A 6,048-nucleotide genomic window follows, 5' to 3' on the forward strand; every position below is an offset into this window, starting at 1 on the left:
AAGATAAAACAGCGAAGGAACAAAAGCCAACAGCAGTCATTGAGGCTGTCACTCTTGGAAATGAGATATTGATTGTGCTGGAACAGCTGAGATACATGTGGAATGCTTCCCAGAATTGTTTACTCCAAAGATGGGAAGCTGGAGCATTTATCTACTAGCTCTCATTCCTTTTTGGGTGACAGTGACCCCAGGGGCATTAACTTCCCCACACTTAGAGACTGGGCTTGCCTTGAGTCCAGTAGAGTCCAGCAGAGCCAGAGGCTGCTAAGGCAGGATACAAGGTGTGGCCATGCTCTTGAGGTGAGTGTCCTCTACCAGCCCAAAGTGCGTAGAATTGTCCACTGCAGCTCTGATGAAAATAGGAAGCAAGCCATCCTAATGAGATGCAGTGCAAACCCAGGCATCTGCTATGATGGGTTTCTATTGCAATTCTTAGTGTGGATAATTATTGTAAAATATACCAGTATACTTTCCTACCTGGAGAGTGCCAAGGGATGCTATTTATGTCTCCTCACTATGCTGAAAGCCATCTTAAAAATAAGCACACTAAGTAAAACCAGTGTACTTACTCTAGCCTGCAGCTTTAAAATAATATTTTTGGCTGTTCACTTCCACTCAGAGGGCTGCTCCTTTGCAGATGGATGCAAATTCTGAAGCTGGAATGGTAGTACACACACAGAATGAGACTGATCCCTTGTTTGAACATTGAGGCATTAGCAAGTCATCTCTGCCTGAACATCCATTCTTCTCAAACCCCATTATATCCTTGGATGCATTTATTTCTCATGCTTCCTCTGTAAATTATGTGTAGCAAAAGATATAGTTCTCTCAAAGGATCAGCTAGTTGAAGTGTGTTCAGATAACTCAGTTGTCTAACTGAGCTGAGGTGTGGGTAACTTGCAATTTCTCATGACAGGAGACCAGAAGGCAGAGGAAAGAATCACCGTCACAGTCAGTATAATTGACTCTTCGCACCATGAGAGGCTGGAGGTGTTGCTCCATAATGGGGGCAGTGAGAAGTAAGCTTGAAACCCAACGCATTCATTCACGGTGTCTCTGGCTGTTTCCATACCTGTTGATAATAGCCTATAGGAAAGAGCAATAACCAGTCTCACAGGGGTTAGAAGGAAACTACGAGGCTCAGACCTTCTGAAGGTGGATATTTGAGTCATTACTAGGAAAACATCCCAGCTGGAGCACTAGCCAAGGGGGAAGGGTATCCAGAATGGCTGGTGGAAAGAGGTCTATCGAATAGCGATTTTGGCCTCAGGGCTGGCTGCAGCTGTCATGGGGCTGGTTCGCTCCCCGCCTTGCATTAAGTCTTTGCAGAGATTGTGGTGGCTGCCACTTTAAAGAAACTGGGTAATTATTTGAACTGAGAGAGTAAACACAGAGCTGGGGGGTTCAAAGGGTAAATTCTATCACACACAGTGTGTGTGTCACCTCAGAACTTCTTATCTTTTCTTATCTTCCCCTCTTATTTTAGCCAATCTGTGGTAAGCCGTGGTTCCACTCATGCTTCAGCCACTGCCAAAATGCAGATAGAACTGCAGAGTGGACAATGATCCAAAAGTTATGAGGGGACAAGTACAAAAATGTTGCCATGTTTTTAGCCCCTGAGAGTGGGACTGGAGGAAGGTGCAGTTTCTGTAGTTGGATGGCAAGGACAGTTATCATTTCTTTTTTTGTTCGTTTAGAGATTTTATTTATCTATTTGAGAGAAAGAGAACACGAGAGAAAGCAAGAGCACAAGCAGTGGGGAAGAGTAGAAGGAGAAATGGACTTCCCATTGAGGAGGGAGCCCCATGTGGGACTCGATCCTACAACCCTGGGATCATGACCTGAGCTGAAGGCAGATGCTTAACTGACTGAGCCTCCCAGGCTCCCAACAGTTATCATTTCTAGAAGTGCATTATCATTTTCCTACTCTTTTGATTCGTCTCATGTTCTCACCATTGATGTTTCAATTAGGTACTGAAGAGAGCGATTCTTAGGGTTCTTCTAACATCGTTTCGTTATGGATTGCATTCACTAATGATGCTTTACATAAAATGTACTACTTTTTGAGAATATTTATTTTCAAATTTTTATTTATGTACAGTGAAGCACTGCAAATATAGTGGCTTAAAACAAAACATCATTGGGCTCAGGTATTTATAGGCTATAGTGAGAATATCTTGTCTTTGCTCCACCTAATATTAGTGGTGGCAGCCCAGAGGCTTAAGTCTGCAGAGGACCCCATGTCTGGAGGATGAGCAGGGTGTCAGCTGGGGCTGTGGTGAGAACTGCTGGCCAGAGCACCTACCTGTAGCCTCTTCATGTGATCTGGGATTCCTCATAGCATGGCGGCTGGATTCCAAGAGGTAGCATATCAGGAGAGAGAGAGAGAGAGAGAGAGAGAGAGAAGCAGAAGCTCTATCATTTTTTTCTAACATAGGCTCCAAAATTCCACAGTATCAGATCCATCTCACTCTGTTTAATAGAAGTAAGTCACTAAGTTGGTCCATATTCAAGAAAAAGGGAATTAGAGTCCATGCTTTCTTTGATAGGTCATAGAACAAAGAATTCATAAAATGTTATAAAATGACCATAGTATATGTGAGAAATGAGACCTCCCCCTGCTTCTCATGTAACTATGACAATTTTTCAAGAGAATGACTTGTTTCTTGATGCTTGATCTTATTTTCTAGAGCAACTCTCCAATAAGACTTTCTGTGATGACCTCAGTGTTCTCTGTCTGTTCCATTCAATATAATAGTCACAAGCGAGATATGGTGATTGAGTTCTTGCCATATGGCTAATGGAATGTTTATATTTTATTGAATTTTAATTAATTCACATTAAATAGGTGCTTGTGTATGGTGGCTACTAGACTATGCAGCTCAGTTCTAGAAGAGCAACTAAAGAAATAGAGTTCAAATTCCAGCAGTGATGTAAGTGTTGGGCAGGCTTTCTAGTACAACCCTGCAACATTCCAATTGCAAGCAAAATGCTCCCAGGCCTGACTGCATTCAGAATACAAATGGAGTTGATTTGGCCTATGGTGTCCTAGAGAGGAGAAATTTCCCAGCGTGTGGGTGTGGAAAAGCAGAATAATCACTGGAGAGAAGAGTCAGGACAACTCCTCAGGTGGGCAAGATGCTGGAATGGTTTAGACATGTAGCTCCTTGCTCAACAATCTGTCTCTTCACACAGACACTCCAGCCAACTCATTCTTACATCAAGTGTGAGCACTCCTTAAGGTTGGATCTCACAGGATGATGACTTCTGAAATTCCTGTGTGCGCCTGCCTCCTGTGCCTGCTTCCCCTAGCCTCTTTGCCCTCCTTGCCCTTGTCTTTCAAGTTCTTAGTCTCAAAACTTATGATTCTGGAGTCACAATGTTGGAAATGTCATGGCTAACCCATCAAAATGATGAGAAATCATCATCCCCAAATTTTTCTTGATTATCCACTATGTATAAGGTTCTATGCTGGGTATTTCACTATGAATTAATTTCTACCCTTGGGATGCTATCTTCTAGTTGGTGAGATTTAACAGAACAGCTAACATTTATAGAGAGCTTACTATTTGCCAAATACTATGCTTTTTTTAAATGAATATGATCTCATTTATCCTTTTAAAATTTTATGACACAGAGACTTTTTTATCCAGGCTTTATAGATGGAGAAGCTGATGTTAAAATAGCTCACCCAAAATAAAACATCTATTAGGTGGTTGAGTAGATTTGAACCTAGGCTGAGTGAATGCCAAAGTCTGTGCTCAGAACTGCTCAACCATGCTTATGTCCCATTATTCTGAATAGCATTTCCCACTTCTTTGGAGACTCATGTGTGACAAAGCCAGGTCACTAATAGTTGGAAAGAGTTAGCAGACTTCCTGAAGGACACCAAGGCATTGGTCTTGAAGCATAGCAAAGAGTACCAGTGGTAAAATTTTCTCATCTGCTCCAAAGACATGACAGTGGGTTGAGGAAGGAGTTAGTGATTTTTTTTTTTTTTTTGGTCAGCATGACCAGTCAGAAGAAAATATCTTTAGAACAAAAACTAGGTAACTAGGAGGGAGTAAGAGATAAGTGACAGGATTTTTAAGAGTCACAGATTCCATGGAAGGTCAGGTCCTGCCAACTTACTCTACCTGAGAAGGAATGTTATGTTACATTAGGCGTGCATGTTTCAACTTACTGAGCTCATCAGAAAGCCGGGAGGAATTGCATTTGAATGCCAGCATAAGCCTCTCTGAGACAATGAACAAATCCATATCATTACAAAATACAATTTGAAGGACTTTTATTAACTGTAAGGAGGGGGAAATCTCTCTATAGAGGGTACACAAGAAAGAGAATTTAACAGGATCATCCCTTACCTAAAATTAAATAGGAGATAGAGATCAATTGTTCAAGACCTGGATGAGAGACATGGATTCAGATCCCACCTGTGTTATTTCCTAGCTTAGTAACTCTTAACAATGTACTTAACATCTTTCCATATTCTTTGTGAGAAAAGTCGAGACAATTAATAAGAATGTACTTTCAGGTTACTTGTGAGGATTAGATTAAATAATTCACGTAAAATGCTTAATGTCATGACTGGCACATAATAATGCTTATTAAATGATGGCTGCTCTTGTTTTTAAAAAGTCAATGGAGAACAGTGTGGCCTCTGGGCTACCATCTACCACCGGGCGTGAATCCCCATCCTACATAATAACACTTCACACCTATTAAGATGGATATTATAGAAAAAGAAAAAAAAACAAAAAAGTAAGTATTTATAAGGATATGGAAAAATTGGAACTCTTGTGCACTGTTGTGGGGAATGTACAATGTTCAAGTGTTGTGGAAAACAGTATGGCGGTTTATAAACGAATGACACATAGAATTATAATATGGTCCAGTAATTCTGATTCTGAGTATATGCTCAAAATAATTGATATAAGGGACTTAGGCATTTTTATACCTTCAAAGCATTATTCCCAATAGCCAAAAGGTAAAAGCAACCCAAGTGTCCACTAATGTACAGCTGACTGACAAAATGGTGTGTACACACAATATATTGTTATTCAGCCTTAAAAAGCAAGTGAATTTTGGCACATATTTCAGTGTGGATGAACCTTGAGGATATGAGGATATGAGACTAGTTGAAATAAGCCAGTCACAAAAGGACAAATACTATAGGCTTCCTCTTACATGAGGATCCTAGAGTAGCCAGGTTCACAGAGACAGAAAAGTGGACTGGTGCTTGCCAGGGGTTGGTGGAGTGAGGAATGGGGAATTTGATTTTAATAGTACAGAGTTTCACTTTGGGAAGATGAAAAACTTCTGGAAATGGGTGCTGATAATCGTTGTGCATGATAATGTACTCAGTGACAATGAACTGTACTGAATATTTAAAAATGGTTCCGATGATGAATTATATATTATCTGTATTTTATCATAATAAAAGAGAGATAAGTTATCAACTGTTTATATTACTACCTGGGACTGCATCTGAAGCTTTGCTATGATGATGATGTTTATCAGGAGTATTATTTATTTTACATCTTTGTGCCCTAGTCCCATGTAAAGCTGCATAAATTAACATTCGCTTTGTTTTCATATGACAAGGATAATCGTCCCCCAAGAGTTAAACAAAAGATTAACCCTCAGACCAACCTACCTGCCAGATTCTTCAGAACACTGATTATTTAATGTATGAAAAAATGAATATTAATGACTTTCAATTTCTTTCTTTCAGCTTTATGACCAACCTTGTAGCATCAAAATAAAGAGGATAAAAATGCAGGAAGACTATATCGAGGGCTTATTTTTTCAATAAAGATGTTTAAAATTCAGGTGTCTTACTAGGGACAGAATCTTGGAGGAACATTGAAAACAAAATATGTCATCTCATCATTAGTTAAAAGATTCAGAAAAATTCTGCAAACCATGAGGCTGGAAGAAATCACTCACATGCTAAAACGAATAATAGTAATTTTCAAATACCAAACTACTTGAGCTGTCACCTTCAGGAAAACTACATGTTCCCACTGACAGTAATTTCTAATGCTG

The 6,048-nt window shown here is 39.9% G+C and overlaps 1 long non-coding RNA gene across 1 annotated transcript; it reads left to right on the forward strand.

Moving 5' to 3' along the window:
- The first annotated feature begins 216 nt into the window (after window positions 1-216).
- Window positions 217-5,798, forward strand: LOC132009851 (uncharacterized). The gene is made up of 4 exons (XR_009402080.1): window positions 217-300; window positions 917-1,019; window positions 4,639-4,761; window positions 5,735-5,798. It is a non-coding gene; the product is annotated as an uncharacterized LOC132009851 (long non-coding RNA).
- The last annotated feature ends 250 nt before the right edge of the window (window positions 5,799-6,048 follow it).

The sequence above is a fragment of the Mustela nigripes genome, chromosome 2, assembly GCF_022355385.1.
Source record: "Mustela nigripes isolate SB6536 chromosome 2, MUSNIG.SB6536, whole genome shotgun sequence".
Lineage (NCBI taxonomy): Eukaryota > Metazoa > Chordata > Mammalia > Carnivora > Mustelidae > Mustela > Mustela nigripes.